The sequence below is a fragment of the Culex pipiens genome, chromosome 3 (assembly GCF_016801865.2).
Source record: "Culex pipiens pallens isolate TS chromosome 3, TS_CPP_V2, whole genome shotgun sequence".
In the NCBI taxonomy this organism is placed as follows: Eukaryota; Metazoa; Arthropoda; class Insecta; order Diptera; family Culicidae; genus Culex; species Culex pipiens.
In genome coordinates this window covers 178979561-178996859 of record NC_068939.1, presented here as the reverse complement: position 1 = coordinate 178996859, position 17299 = coordinate 178979561, and the positions used below count along the sequence as shown (strand labels likewise).

At 37.8% G+C, this 17299-nt stretch overlaps 1 protein-coding gene across 1 annotated transcript in view; it reads left to right on the top strand.

Moving 5' to 3' along the window:
• The window catches only part of LOC120432338 (histone-lysine N-methyltransferase ash1), a 348037-nt gene that overhangs the window by 245115 nt on the left and 85623 nt on the right, over positions 1–17299 (top strand). The gene's annotated exons all lie outside the window — the stretch shown is intronic.

Here is a 17299-nt window from a genome sequence, read left to right as displayed (position 1 = left end):
CCTTCGTGAAGTGGAATCGCGTGGCAATGTGCTTCGTCCTGTTGCTGAACTTCTCGGCAGACAACATCTTCAGGCAGCTTTGGTTGTCTTCTTGGATAACGACTTGCTGCTCGTCGTTCAACTCTCGTAGAAGCACTTTCAGCCACAGCGCCTCCTGCACTGCTTCGGAAAGCGATACAAACTCGGCCTCGGCGGTTGAAAGCGAGACACAGCTCTGCTTCCTGCATGCCCAGCTTATAGTTCCGCCGTTGACCTTGAACACGAACCCGCTGTTAGATTTCCTGTCCTCTCGGTTCTCCGCCCAGTCGGCGTCGCAAAATCCAACGATCCCGTTGTCGGTTCCGTTCTGGCTCAGTCGCAATCGGTAATCCTTTGTTCCTTTCAGATACCTCACGACCCGCTTCAGCTCGTTCCAGTCGTCCTGCGTTGGCCTGCTGGTCTTGCGGCTCAAGATGGACACCGCCGCCGAGATGTCCGGCCTCGTGTTGACGGCAATGTACAGCAGCTTCCCAACCAACTTCTGGTACTCCTTGTTGTCCGGAAGAGGCTCCTCCTCCGACTCGCGCTTGATGTACCCCGGATCCAGCGGAACAGTGAACACCTTCGCGTCCGCAAGTCCGCTCGACTCGATGACTTCTCCGATGTACTTCCGTTGGCTCAGGAAGTAATCACCGTGTGCGTTCTTCTCGATCTCCATGCCGAGGTAGAACCGGATGTCGCCCAGAACGCTCATCTCGAAGTTTTGCTGCAGCGCTCCAGCCAAGGCCTCGATCATCTTCGGATCTTCGCTCGCAACAATCAAGTCGTCCACGTACACAAGAACATAGCACCAACGTCCAGCTCGTCGCTTGCGGTACAGGCACGTGTCCGCCACACACCGCTCGAATCCTTGCCGCTTCAAGGCATCGTGAAGCTTCTGATTCCAGGACCGGGCCGCCTGCTTCAGTCCGTACAGGCTCTTCTTCAGCTTGCACACCTTGCCTTTGGCGCCTTCGAATCCGCGTGGCTGACGCATGTAAATCTCCTCCTCAAGATCGCCATACAGGAAGGCGGTCTTGATGTCGTACTGCTTCACAGTCATGCGTTTCTTCGCAGCAACTGCCATCAGCGCGCGAAAGGTCGTTTGTCGCACCACCGGCGCGAACACTTCGTCGTAGTCAGTCCCGTATTGTTGGCTGAATCCTTGTGCAACCAACCGTGCCTTGAACCGCAACACGCGACCATCCGCGTCCCGCTTGATTTTGTAGACCCATTTCGAGCCAACAGCCTTCCGAACCGGGGGCAGGTCGACGAGAGTCCACGTCTCGTTGGCCTTGATCGACTCAAGCTCGTCGACCATCGCTTGCTTCCAGCGCTCTGCGTCCGGCGATGCCATCGCCTCCGCGTAGGTCCGCGGCTCCGCAAGTGGATCGTCTCGGTGGCCAGCTGCTAGCCCTCCAAACTCGACATCGTCGGCATCATCGTATTCGCTGGAGTCGCTCGAATCGTCCCCGAGTGCCTGAGAAATGGTGGACACGGGTAGACCTTTGCCAGAAACGATAAAGTCTTTGTACTTGCCTGGAAGGATGTGCTCCCGACCGCTGCGCCCCAACACCCCTGACCCGGGTGGTTTGGAAATGTTTTGCGGAGGGAGCACGTTGGTCATGGTGGAACTACTGCCAGCTACTTGGTCATCGACCACAGCATCGGTCCTAGGCCCAGGGACCATAGCTTCCACCACAGGCTCTTCGTGGCCGTCGTCTTCGAGGACATCATCAACATCGAGAGGCTGCTCCTCCTCAACGGCATCCGGTTCCGGCGGAACCAGTCCTGGCTGCTGCGCGGCATCAACCTTCGGAGTTGTACCGAAGTCAAGGGAAATTACCTCCGGTTTCTTCTTCGTGACAGCCGCTTTCTCGCCCAAGCCTTCGTTGATGAAAGTCACTTCGCGACTCTTCAGGAAAGTCTTGCTCGCGAGGTCGTACAGGCGGTACCCCTTCGTGTCCTCTTCAAAACCAATCAGCACACACTCACGAGACTTCGAATCCCACTTCTTGCGCTTGACTTTCGGCACTTGCACCATCGCCTTCGTTCCGAACACGCGAACGTGTGAGAGATCCGGTTTCTTCCCGCTCCACATCTCCTCCGGTGTGAGACTGTGACCGCTGGTTGGCGATCGGTTCATGAGGTAAACTGCAGCATTCACCGCCTCAGCCCAGAATGGTTTCGGGAGCTTGGCCTCGAACAACATGCAGCGCCCTCTCTCGACCGCTGTCCGGTTGAAGCGTTCGGCCATCCCGTTCTGCTCTGGAGTGTAGTCGTTGGTGGTCTGGTGTCGGATGCCCATCCGCTTCAAGTACTCCCGGAATCCCTTGTTGACGTACTCTTTGCCGTTGTCCGTACGCAACGTCTTCAACTTCCGGCCTGTCTGGCGCTCCGCCAGGACATGGAATTCTTTGAAGCAAGCCAGTACTTCGTCCTCCGTCTTGGTCTTGAGAAAGTACACAAACGCTCGTCGGGACTTGTCGTCGATAAACGAAACGTAGTACCGACAACCGCCGACGGACGGCAGCTCCATCGGGCCAGCAATATCGGAATGAATTACCTCAAGCAACTCCTCGGCGCGGGAACCACTCTTGCTGAACGGTAGTCGAGCTTGTTTCCCCATCGGGCAAACCTGGCAATCGTCCATGCCGTCTCCGTTGATCTGCACACCGCTGGCTACACCGTTGGCCAGTTTCTTGATGCTGCTCACGTTCAGGTGACCCAGGCGCTTGTGCCAAGTCTCGAGAGTCTCCACGCGCGAGCACGCCAGCGCCTTGTTCTTGCGCTGGTCCACCTTGAACAGGTCATCTTCGATAACACCGGTCGCAACGACGCCGCCATCAGCGTTCCGGATAATGCAGCCGTCCGCGTTGAACAGCACCGTGTTGCCCTTGCGTACGATTTGTGCGATCGACAGCAAATTTGTCGAAAGATCGGGGACAAAGTGCACATCGCTTATCGGAACAGGTTCCTCACCATTGAAACACGACGGGAAGAGCGTGGCCGTTCCGCATGCCTGGATCTCCATCGACTCCTTGTTGGCAGCTACAACCGTTCCGCTCCGGTCCCGCACGTCCTCCAGCAGCTCCAGGTTCCGCGTCATGTGCTGTGTCGCACCTGAGTCCAGGTACCAGTCGTCCGTCCTGGCCGACTTGAATGTTGACAGCACCGTGCACAACGCTTGCTTCCCGCGCACAGCATCCTTCTCGGGGCAGTGCTTCGCAATGTGGCCAATTTTGTTGCACTTCCTGCATCGTGGGCCGCGTTCCTCCGGCTGACTTTTTCGCGAATCGTGGTTGCTACGAGAGCCGCTCGCTGTTTTGTCGTCGCCATGGAAACCGCCCGCTGTTTGGGTGTTGCATCGGTAACCACCTGGCTTGTTGACTCGCCGCTTAGCAACGAAAGTTTTTTCACCTGGCAACAGCTCGTCCTCCTCCTGTAGCAAAATCGTCTTCACGGAGTCCCCCGTGATCGCCATTCCGGAGTTCTTGAGCGCCATCACCATGGGCTTGAACCGGTCCGGCAGCCCCGCCAACAGTAACGCTCCTACGAACCTGTCTGGAATCGGGAATCCAATGCTTTTCAGCTGGTGGCACGCCGAGATGATCTGGTTCGCGTAGATTTCCATCGTTCCGCAGCTGTCCAGATCAGTCCTGATGAGCTTGTGCAGCAATCCGACCTCCCGCGTGAGTCCGCTCTCCTCGAACGCGTTGACCAGATTCTTCCAAGCTTCTTGCGCCGTCTTCGCTTCGCGAACGTGGTAGTAGTTTACCGGTTCCAGGAACTGGATGATCTTTCCTCGCGCAAGCTTGCTCTTGGCCGGTTCGACCGCTTCCACCGTTCCATCCGCCTTCACCTTCGGTTCGACGGCATCCCACAGGTCTTCAACTTCGAGGTGGGTTTGGACCGCAAACTTCCAGTCAGCCCAGTTCTCCCGACCGACCAGCCGTTCGATCCCGTAATTCCGATCGGACATCTTCCGCTAGTCTTCGCGCACGTCCGGGCTCATAACCTCTTGTAAGTGTAATGAGAAACGCAGTGGATTAGAAATACGTCCAATCGGTAGAAGTTTATTTTAACTAATAACTGTAACCAAGCTGCCGGCACACAGTGCCTACTTGATTGCGCGCAGTCTTCAACTCAACAATTTTGCTCTGGATTTTTCCAATGTTCTTGATAAGCTTAAAGAAAAAGTTGAAATCAATGAAAAATATTGGAAAAATATTAATATACTACTAGATCATCATTGTCATGATTTTTCGTTCAAAGATATAAATTTGTCGTCGCTTTCAATAAAATTCCTTCTACAAGAAAAAAAAAAATCTTTCTGCAAGAAGTCCCATTCTTTGCGAAGTTATGGAAATCGTCATTAATTAATGATTGCCAACTAGGACGTCAATGATTGTACCACAAAATTACATAAAATTTTAAACGCACATGCTGATTCCTTTTGGTGCTGAAATTCGTTAAATTGAATTTAATACAGAATATTTTATAGTGATGATCAAATTTCTTCGAAAATTATCAACGGCTTATCCTTAAGACATTTATTTATTTTTTGAAGAATATTTGCAAAAAAATTTATTTTTAGTATGATAAATGTACTTATTTTTGAAACTTTGAAAGTACATAATTTTAATGTTTTGTAATTTAATTTTCAGATTCGTTTATGTTTTTCACGAAAAACAATAAAATCAAAAAATGTATTTTTTCGTTGTTCTATATTTGATTGTCTAGCTTAAGTATGACCATTAAAATACTCTGAAGTGATTTCAATGGTTGAATCCATGATAGCGACCATAATGGCGGTGATGATATTTAGATAAATGCATTTTGTTTTGTAACATAGTTGCCTGTTGCCTGGGAAATTGCAAAACAGTTCAGCTATCAAAATTTTAATGTCCTCTTATCAAATGTTGCTCCAGATACAGGGTCGTTTCAACATTCCCAAAATCAAATCCGCGAAAACCGCGCCTAGCTTTTTCAAATCCGCGAAATCCGCGCCATACAATTGGGTCCTAAAATGAAGCTTAGATTGCTGATATTATTGTTTACAGCGATAAAGCTTGTTTTTCTGAGTACAATGACCCTTTGTACGACCACAAAGAGTTAAAAAAGGATTTTTAAATCAATTTTGAAAAATTATCCTCGCGGTCCTTCTTGACAGAAAAGCTCCTACGTGACAGCTCGTTCCAAGGGGACTATAGTTGATCCAACGAAAAAATGTTGCCGTGTCTATTTTTTTTTGCATTAAAATGAAAAAAAGTGATCAGAAATGGTTTTTAATCTTGTTTTTTACCGTCGAACATAAAAATTGGCATAGGGCTTTAGTACCCAATTACAAATCAATTCAGTGTTTTTAAATACTAATTAAGTATAAGATTCGAAATCACATTTATCAAAGAAATTAGCAAACGCATTTTTTTATTGTTCACTTTGTAAGAATTATTTAAAAAAATATAAATTATGTTTTACTAAGAGAAATTGAAATTTTTGAAAAAGATTTGGGGTTAACATATCAAATATCAAGAAATAAACATTCAATATATAAAATAAATATTTGGGTAAAACAATAATTTTTGTTTTTCTAGTGTTTTATATTTTCCAAATATTTTCAATTTATATTCCATGTTTCATTTAATTTGGTAGGTTGCCAGAAATGATTAATTCTGAAGGTTATTTTTGCAGCAAAATGCGAAACGTGTTGTTGATATATTTTATATTCTTTTTTTTTTGTAAATTAGCTTATATATATTTTTTTGCGCAAATGAAAGCAAATCAGGTAAAAGCTTAAAAATCAGAACCTAACGAAAATAAAAAATTGCCTGACTTAAATAAGTTAATACCACTAAACAGCGATGGTATTGTTAAGATTTCGAATATAAATATTTTTCAACTGGTTAGGTTTGTCTTAACATTTATATTAAAAAAAAAACATTTAGGAGAACAGCATCTAATTCCAGCTTGCCTCAAATGTTGGCAGGTCAGAACTTTGACATTCAATTAAAGCTAAATAAAAACGTTTTCAACTGAACTCGAGTGATAAATAGCTCAATAAGAAGTGAGCAAGCTTCTATAAAAAGTTTTGCAAAATTAGTTGTTTAAATAGTGAAAATCAGCAAATTGAATGGAGTTAGGAGCGAGTGCTTAATCTGCCAAACATACAAAAATTTCCCCTACTGGGTTGGTCAGTAATACTTTTTTCCAAAAAGTTTATTTGGCATAGTATTTTAAAATTTCCAGTCCAGACTCGATTATCCGAAGCTTCGATTATCCGAACAAGTTATTGAGTTATTGATTGCCTATCAAAATAAAAAAAAATGTTTTTTTTAATATAGCATCACCGCCATTTTGGATTTGAAAATTCTAAATCATTTAGCGAAGTTTAGGGGTCAAACCTAAGCTCAACAATCAAAATTTAGACAACGAAAAAAAAATTTTTTTTTCGTGATTCGATTAACCATTGTCACATTTTTCCGAGGCTTTCGGATAATCGAGTCTGGACTGTATACTAGGGTGGGTACGTTTTTCAAAAAGTTCTCGGATCAAGTTTTAGTATGGTTCCCCTTGTAGGGCATGCCCTAAGGGACTTTCATGCCAAATAGCAGCTCATTTGGTTGTAAACTGGCTGCGCGCATCGAGGTTAAAGTTTACATGGGAATTACTATGGGAAATTGGAACTTTTTGTTCAAACGCTCCTACAGGCCTGGGAAAATCACGCGCCAACTTCTGGTATGGTCAGGCCTATGGGGAATGGTCTGGAGAACACTTTTCCCAAAGAGAGCATATGGATTCGTTGTCCATAGACCTGGCGCATCGGCAAACAATCCGATGTCTCCGAAATCAACGGATTTCCCTGAAAAAGCATCAAATTTTCCTTAGCATGCTATGAAAGCTTGATGAACACCGCGACGCCATATGGCAGGTAGCTACCACGTGGTTGAAATATTAGCAACATGACTCAAATTTGGTATGCAAAGATTGGCATGAAAGTCCCTATGGGCATGCCCTACAAGGGGAACCATACTAAAACTTGATCCGAGAACTTTTTGAAAAACGTACCCACCCTACTGTATACTAACAGTGATTCTTAAAAACTTCAGATTGAAAATGTGCAAAATAAATTGTCTACGTCAAATGTGTTTGAACCATTGTATCTTCGCACTTGACTTATGAAAAACAAACAATCAATTTGTTTATTTGGACATTTTGTTTTAACATTGAATAGAGTTCATTTAAAATGGAGTTTTAGAATATAAATTGTTACAATATAGCTGAAATTTCATCGGATAAAAGATTTTTTGAATATTGCCTATTGCTATTTAAAAAAAGTTTTAAACATATATCGAAACTATTTAACTTAAACAACTACATTTGTTCTCATGAAAACGCATAAAAAAAAGAAATGTCACAAATAATTCGAAATTGTCTTGGAAAATGTAGTCTTTCTGAATCAATCTGGTTTTAATTTCAAATATAAATCATAAACCTTTTTATTTAATTCAAATAAGCTGTGAAAGACTTGACTTCTATTTAACAATTTTATCAAATTAAAATAATTTCTATTTATAACATATTTTTTCTAAAATAAATTTCAACAATTACTTTAAAAAAAATTAAGGCTGGAATCAGAGAGAGGTTATTGTTAATAACTATTTTTGAATAATAAATATGAGCATGAGCATGAGAGACCACCCATGGTTGTCCTTCTCCGTTGCTGAACAGGACCGTAATATCCTATCAATACAACCGGTCATACGCTTCAACGATCTAATGGTGTTTCCCTTATCAACAGCATGTATGAATGCGCTGAAAAGATAAAACATCAAGATCATCAAAACTAGATCTGGAGCAAATAGGTAACAGTCGTTGGCCACCAACGGCGCCCGCCATGTCAGTTTGTAGATCTCGGGGGATTGGGACGGGAATGTTAGTTAGCACAGGTTGCTACCAAGGGTGAGTTCTATACGATATCCACACCCCCACGTGTGCCGGAAAAACTACTTCTACTTGGGATTTTGTTAGTGGGTAAGGGTAATGGCCAGGATTCATCATAGAGGATGATGATGCGACCCAATCAATAAATTTTGTTTAATGGTGTGATGGATTATGAATTCTCAAGGCAAACAATCGGATGATGCGGATGAGACTATTCCCGGTTATTTTGTGTTGATTTAGAATAAATGATTCAATCTTAGACAGCCGGCTGTGGAAAGATAAAACCAAATATTATTCGAAAACGCGAAACCGCCCGGATCGAAAAATACACACAATCGGGGGGACAACAAAGACGGAAACGGCTACGAAAATCTTGGGTGATGACCGCGACGTGCACCGTTCAACTTCACGAACGCAACTGTCGAACTCCGCGAATCCGCCCGGATAGAAAAACAAACGCAATCGGGGGGACAACAAAGACGGAAACAGCAACGAAAATTCTGCGTGATGATCGCGACGCGCACCGTTCATCTTCACGAACGCAACTCAAAATCGATAGTTTGATGAGTTTATACTTAAACTGCCAGTTGGAATAAATTATTGCGATCAATGAATATAAACGAAAAGAAAACAGGACGCCACGTAAACGTTTGCAATGAAATTAAAACAATAACTTTAACGAACTAAACCGGCGGCGTGCCTTCTAATCAACGAAGATAAAAGAAGGACTTATGAAAAATAAAATATCAAATTACAGGCTCCGACAAACACGATGCAGAGTAACCGTGAGGAACCGCTACTCACAATCGAATAAAAAAAAATCAAAAACGCGCGCTAATGTTCTATCCTAAATGTCAGCGCGTCTCTCGATAAACGATTCTATAGAAATGAGATTTTCTATAGGTACAGTTGACAAACTAACGAAACGACAGCAAAATGATCAAAAACGCGTATAAATAATTATTTAAGAATGACCCTATAACGATTATTTTCAATGAGATATGATTTGGATTTATCGACCGATTCTGAAGATTTTACGCGGTTTTAAATATTTATTGAGCTGAAAAAAGAACAGAAAAACTCATTCACACTCTCATACACACATATACTAATTTACATTTTTAGACTTCAACATTATAGTGAGAAAGATTTTTAAATTAGACTTCAAATTATTTTTGAAAGGCATCAATATAATGAAAACAGCCTGTACTGCAAAAATAATAAATAACAAAGTACCCTAAATTGGGTAGAATGTCCAGCAAAGGAGAAAATCGACTGACGAAAAAATAAATTCTCACTCGCAAATGGTTTTTCCTCTCACACTCTTGATTCATTCTTCATTCTTCAACACACACACACACACACACACACACACATGCTTGAGATGTCATCAAGGAACGAGCTCACCGGGGTCTTGAAGACTGGAGACTGCTCCGCCGCTGCAGCATTGAAATCAGGTGCAACTCGACCACACCGCCCGACGACTGCAGCACCGCACAAATCCGTTTGCGTCGGCCTTACGGCTCCGTGTATTCAACATCCGACCTACAAACAGCCGCTCCTCTCACATGTTGCCTCAATCAGTTTCACAATATTCACAATATATATTTCCTCTGGGCACGAACAAATCCACTGCACAAGTTTTAACGTCCTCCTTCCCCTACCCTAAATGCACAAACCCAAGCTCGCCTTAAACGAGCTCACCCAATGTTTGTAAAAAGTCTGCAGGTCATATCTAAAGTCTGCATGTGTAGATTTGGCCCTTTTCAAAAACTACACTTCAAAGTTCAAATGACGTCTGTCAGAAACACTCGCGAAACATGAAGCAGCAGCAGAATCCATCTGCACTTCACACAAATACACACACAAGCATCCAGCTTCTGCTGTCACCGCTCTTCTCCCACCATGCACCACCCCGCCACCTGCTCCCGACTCAGGAGCCTGAACCCTTGCCCTTGGAGAGTAAGCGACGGCCACTCCGACTCCCCCTCCAACCGGGAACTGTTCTCCGCCGCACAGCAGCGTCGAGACGCGTCATCGGCAAACCAAAACCACACCAAACACACACAATCTCCTTCCTGTGACGCTCTCTGAGAGCGCACTCTCTGACAGAAATGACGTTTGGCTGATTTTTTCTTCCTTAGATTCACGACAACAAAAACTAAAATGGATCAAAAACCTCTTTCAAAACAGAAACGCGCGTGATTTTCACAAAAATCAGATAGCCTGCCACTTAATTATTGTATTGATGCACTTTCCCGGACCGTAGCACAACAAAAACACTTCAAAATCGGCAAGATAAATCGCGACGGAAATCCACAACTTCCACACCGCCGCCATCTTTTTCGCTCTCTCCTATTTTTGAATAATAAATATATTCAATTAAGTCTAAAATGAAAATAAAACTTTCAAGATCGCTTCAGAAGGTCTTATAAAAATTAGAGCTATTAGAAAATAAACTAACTCATACATGTCAGCCTTGTCTCACGACTGTGGGGCGATATTAAGACGACAAAAAAACATTTTACAGTCAAAGGATCTTTCACTTTGTATCACATGATTTATGGTCGAATACTATTATCCGAAAAACTATCCGATCCGTTACATTTTTATTCTTAATTCTATTTTGGGCTCCTCAAATATTTTTATCCAAATAATTTTCAGTTCTGATACGATTTTGTACATCTCTTTTGATTTGGTTTGATTAAAAAGATGATATCTGATTTTATATGGAAAAAAATGTAAATAATCCGGATATCCGTAGTCCAAGCTCTAATAAAAAGAAAATTGCTCACTTTTTGAGATAATGTAGTTCATTTTAACAATCGTTAAAATTCTCAAAAATTAAAACATATTTGATTTTTTTTTTGTATTGCCGATTGAGTCGAATAAGGTACACTAGAAATTTAAAATGTATTATTAAGATCATTTTTCATGAACATTGATTATATTTTTCAATTAACATTATTGAAGCTATGAAACGAATCTCACAAATATCAAATTACAAATTGACAAAAAATCTTGCAAAATTTTCAATAATGATATTTGAAATTGTCAAAAATACTCAATTTCAAATCAAGACATGATTAGGTACTATATACGAATTAAATTAAACAAAAAATGTATTCAATGAAAAAATATTTTTCAGTTTTGTAAACCCGCGAAATCCACGCCATCGCTGACTCAATCCGCGAAATCCGTGAAAATCGCGAAAGTGTAACCACCCTGCGAGATATGATCAAACTAAAGGCAAAATGTTGAAAGAAAATATTTAAGAGCGAGTTTTTCACCGATGTGAAACAGGTCGTATCGAGGTGCTCCGATTTGGATGAAACTTTCAGCGTTTGTTTGTCTATGCATGAGATGAACTCATGCCAAATATGAGCCCTCTAGGACAAAGGGAAGTGGGGTAAAACGGGCATTGAAGTTTGAGGTCCAAAACACATGAAAATTCTTAAAATTGCTCGCATTTCCGTAAAACTTCATCAATTCCAACTCTCTTAGATGCATTCGAAAGGTCTTTTGAAGCCCATCAAAATGTGTTATAGACATCCAGGATTGGTTTGACTTTTTCTCATAGCTTTTGCAAATTACTGTTTAAAATTGATTTTTTTAAAACCTTAATAACTTTTGGCAACAGCCTCCAACACCCATACTCCCATAGGTCAAAAGTTAGGGAATTTCATGGACTATAAGCCTACGGTATTAACTTTTTGGCCAATCGCAGTTTTTCTCATAGTTTTTCGATTTTTTTAGAACAAACATTTTACAACGTTAGTTTTTGCCCTGTAGGCCAAGAAGATTGGAGTTGTAATTTTGATTTAAAAAATAATTAAATAAAACATTTTTGAAAAAAGAAATAGATCTTATTTACCCTATGATCAATACGTCAAATGCTGAATCAAGTAGGCAAAAACTTGTTTACCCCTAATCCGACAAAATTCTAAATAATATTTTAATTAATTCTAAATGGCATTTTTTCCAATCAGATTCAAAATTCCAACACCTCAATCTAATGTAAAATTTTCTGAGGATTCCGAATATGTCAACATTGAGACCAAAAAGTGCCGCTATGGAGGCCTACAGAGCAAAAACCAACGTTGTAAAATTTTTGTTCTAGAAAAATCGAAAAACTATGAGAAAAACTGCGATTGGCCAAAAAGTTAATACCGTAGGCTTATAGTCCATGAAATTCCCTAACTTTTGACCTATGGGAGTATGGGTGTTGAAGGCTGTTGCCAAAAGTTATTAAGGTTTTAAAAAAATCAATTTTTAACAGTAATTTGCAAAAGCTATGAGAAAAAGTCAAACCAATCCTGGATGTCTAAAACACATTTTGAAGGGCTTCAAAAGACCTTTCGAATGCATCTAAGAGAGTTGGAATTGATGAAGTTTTACGGAAATGCGAGCAATTTTAAGAATTTTCATGTGTTTTGGACCTCAAACTTCAATGCCCGTTTTACCCCACTTCCCTTTGTCCTAGAGGGCTCATATTTGGCATGAGTTCATCTCATGCATAGACAAACAAACGCTGAAAGTTTCATCCAAATCGGAGCAACTCGATACGACCTCTAGAACAAACCGAGCAGAATCTACAAATACTGCCTCTTAAATAAAATCAGAATGACCAACAGAACTAACAATACGCCTATCGGTAGGCAATCGACAAGGTGTCAATATAGTTTTGAGTGTTCGCCGCCAGATGACAGCACTCTGGACTTGGAAGCTTCCAATTTGGGAAATTTGGCTTACAGTTGATAATTTCGACGCCAACATTTCAAAAGACATCATGTACATTTTGACACTTTCTGGGTTATTGCATATTCAGGGTTGTTACGGACGGCGCGGATCGCGCGGATGGCGCGGATGGCGCGTATCGCGCGGATCTGGCGCGGATTTGCTGGCTAATTTTGCTCAGGCGCGGATTTCGCGCGGATAGCAATTTTGATAAACAAAATAATTGAGAGCGATAGAATTTCTTTCAAATTACAAAGGAAAATATTATTACGAATAAAATAAATTCAATCTTTTTCGTTGAGTGCGAAAACATCAATTTCTAAGAAGTTGTTAACAAAGAAAATTTTCTTCTAAAAATTATTGATTGTTATTTTTTCTTAATACGAAACTTTGAAATAATCTTCAAGGAGCGATTTTTTTTAATGTATTGAGATTTGTTATATAAATTTAACATAACATTACAACTCATTATTTTTAAAACATCTGCTTAACAATTCAAAAAAATACCAATTTTATTAAAATCAAAATAACAAAATTCGAAAAAATTACAGAATTTTAAAAATTTTAGGCTATGAAACTTTGTAGATTTTCCAATTTTTTTAAATATAAAAATTTAAATTTTTAAATTTTTGATTTATTGAAAAAATAAAAAAAATTGTTGCCACTCTGATTCAGATAGAATTGATTCTTCTCCCAATTATCACAACATGACGAAATCCACTTAGAAATCTGCTAAAATCTCCGTCTAAAAGCGAAATGTAATGTCAGAATTTACATATTCAAATAATAAAAAAAATAGAATTCATAATTTGAAATTGTCAAAACATTACAGACTCAAAAAAAAAAACGTAAAAAAACGAATTATTAAATTGAAAAATTACGAAAATATTACCATTGATTTTTTTGTTAATTTTATTCTTTTAAGAAAGTTCTTAAGAGCGAGTCCACGAGCAAAGCATACCCATCTCGCATCGACCTCACCAATCTGCCTGAAATTTTCAGGGGTTGTTTGTACATATAAAACTAGCATCTGGCCAAAATATGAGCACTATAGGTCAACGGGAAATGGGGCAAATCGGGACACAAAGTTTAAAGGTTCAAAAACGTCAAAAATCTTAAAAATGCTATAACTTTGGCAAAATTTAATATAATTTCAAAATTCAAAATGCATCTGAAAGGGCTTAAAAAATGCAACAAAATGCAGGGTAGAGCATCCCAATTGGTTTAATCTAAAGGGAGTTATTGGCATTTTGGTGAAAAAATAGCATAATTTTCAAACTCAAATAAAAAAGTGTTCCATCCAGATATCAATTCGGTTCGACCTGCAGCTTGTAGGGGACATTTGGGACTACCATCTGAGACCGAGAACGCTTTGGGTAATGCAGTTTAACATATTAAATAGACACTTTTATTTTTTGTGAATTTTTTGGTTGTACATTTTTGCTCGGGGGACCCCTTAGATCCCATTTTCTGGTGATAATTTTATCATATTCGTGTTCCTGAGACAATTTCACAATGAAAACATGCACAAAAATGTTTATTTTCATCCATTTTAACCCTTTAAAAAATTAAATTAAAAAAAATCTTCGATTCACATTTATTGAAAATCAAGTTCGTTTCCAAGGATACTAGATGACACCAGAAAAAATGCAGCTTCTTAATTTTTTTTAATTTAATTTTTTATAGGGTTAAAATGGATGAAAATAAACATTTTTATGGATGGTTCTATTGTGAAATTGTCTCAGGAACACGAATATGATAAAATTATCACCAGAAAATGGGATCTAAGGGGTCCCCCGAACAAAAATGTACAACCAAAAAATTCACAAAAAGTAAAAGTGTCTATTTAATATGTTAAACTGCATTACCCAAAGCGTTCTCAGTCTCAGATGGTAGTCCCAAATGTCGCCTACAAGCTGCAGGTCGAACCGAATTGATATCTGGATGGAACACTTTTTTATTTGAGTTTGAAAATTATGCTATTTTTTCACCAAAATGCCAATAACTCCCTTTAGATTAAACCAATTGGGATGCTCTACCCTGCATTTTGTTGCATTTTTTAAGCCCTTTCAGATGCATTTTGAATTTTGAAATTATATTGAATTTTGCCAAAGTTATAGCATTTTTAAGATTTTTGACGTTTTTGAACCTTCAAACTTTGTGTCCCGATTTTCCCCACTTCCCGTTGACCTAGAGTGCTCATATTTTGGCCAGATGCTAGTTTTATATGTACAAACAACCCCTGAAAATTTCAGGCAGATTGGTGCGATCCAAACGACGTCCCATACAAAGGGGTATGCCCTGTTCGTGGACTCGCTCTTAAGTTATCAAATTATATGATTTTTAAATTATTAAATTATTAAATTATTAAATTATTAAATTATTAAATTATTAAATTATTAAATTATTAAATTATTAAATTATTAAATTATTAAATTATTAAATTATTAAATTATTCAATTATTAAATTATTAAATTATTAAATTATTAAATTATTAAATTATTAAATTATTAAATTATTAAATTATTAAATTATTAAATTATTAAATTATTAAATTATTAAATTATTAAATTATTAAATTATTAAATTATTAAATTATTAAATTATTAAATTATTAAATTATTAAATTATTAAATTATTAAATTATTAAATTATTAAATTATTAAATTATTAAATTATTAAATTATTAAATTATTAAATTATTAAATTATTAAATTATTAAATTATTAAATTATTAAATTATTAAATTATTAAATTATAAAATTATTAAATTATTAAATTATTAAATTATTAAATTATTAAATTATTAAATTATTAAATTATTAAATTATTAAATTATTAAATTATTAAATTATTAAATTATTAAATTATTAAATTATTAAATTATTAAATTATTAAATTATAAAATTATAAAATTATAAAATTATTAAATTATTAAATTATTAAATTATTAAATTATTAAATTATTAAATTATTAAATTATTAAATTATTAAATTATTAAATTATTAAATTATTAAATTATTAAATTATTAAATTATTAAATTATTAAATCATTAAATTATTAAATTATTAAATTTTTAAATTATTAAATTATTAAATTATTAAATTATTAAATTATTAAATTATTAAATTATTAAATTATTAAATTATTAAATTATTAAATTATTGAATTATTAAATTATTTAATTATTTAATCATTTAATTATTAAATCATTAAATCATTAAATTTTCAAATTATTATATTATTTTTTTGCCATTTTCTTAGTTCGGATCATTTTCGGAGTCATATTTTAGATTAGAAAAATTTAGAGAAGAAAATAATAGAAATTTCGTGTTTCGATTTTCCAGAGTAAAGTTTTGGCGAGAATTATCAAGTACTTAATCCCTAGATTTTATAATTTGCTAATATTGTTTCAGAAATGGCAAAAAAGGTTCCATTTGGTACAGGTGGGATATGAATCCACAACTGATCAACGGTACTGATCCAAATGCCTTCTGTATTATTCTTTTTTCGTTTAAAATTGCATTCATTATGTTACTCTCTTCTATGTTTGTCGCGGTTTTTTTATATGGCGCGGATTTCGCGCGGATTGGGTTTTGGGGTCGGCGCGGATCTGGCGCGGATTTTTTCTCGTCTTTTCCGTAACAACCCTGCATATTCTGAAAGTACTCCTAATAAGCTACCTCTCCACCAAAAATGAGCAAAAGTTACTTCAGTAAAGTCTGTTTAATCATGATTTTAAATAAAGTAACATAAACAAAATCTCTGCCATCAGCAGTCTCTGTTTATATAGCCCTGTCAACCTGTCAAACAAAAGACTACATGAACCTCGTGACGGAAAAAAAGCAACATGAACAAAGCGCCATGTACATTCGGCGGAGAAAACCGAATCATAACAAAGCGTCCTCCTCAATGCCAGCAGGGTGATATAAACGTTGGTGATTTCAAAAGAAGTAATGTTTGTTTTTCTCAAATAAAATTACGAAACTAATGTTTTATTGAATTTGGATGATCAATTATCAATAAAAGCAACGTTTTCCATTGTTCGTTATCATCAGAACATCTTATTTTGCTTTTATATTAAAATGGGAATTGAAAATGGATGCTCAACATTCAAATGCGTTTTTCTCAAAACGCATGGTTTGTACATGATGCTTTTTGAAATGTTGGCGTCGATTTGACATGAGTTTTTTTGCTTGTAGTATCGTTAAAATTCGGAGTAATTTCAGATCAGAAAAAAAGTCTCATTTCGCTTTTGACGACTCGAATTTGGTTTGAGAATGCTGACCAATGAACCACGACCATGACCATCGGTTGTTGTGATAAATAATAAAAATAACACAGTATAGTTTTTCTTTTGTTATAGATTGTTTTATTCACCTATATTTGTAATATATAAATTTCTAAATATATTTTATATTTTCGTTTGTCGATTCAGCAACGTTTTTTGCCATTTTTTGTTATTGCAAGTTAAACACAATTTACTTTGTATAACTATATACATTCTCCAATTCTTTCCAGATAGAAGCTGTGGTGGAATACTATCTCCAAAAAAGCCAATGTAAATTAGAAAATTTTCCTTTCGTGAACCATGCAC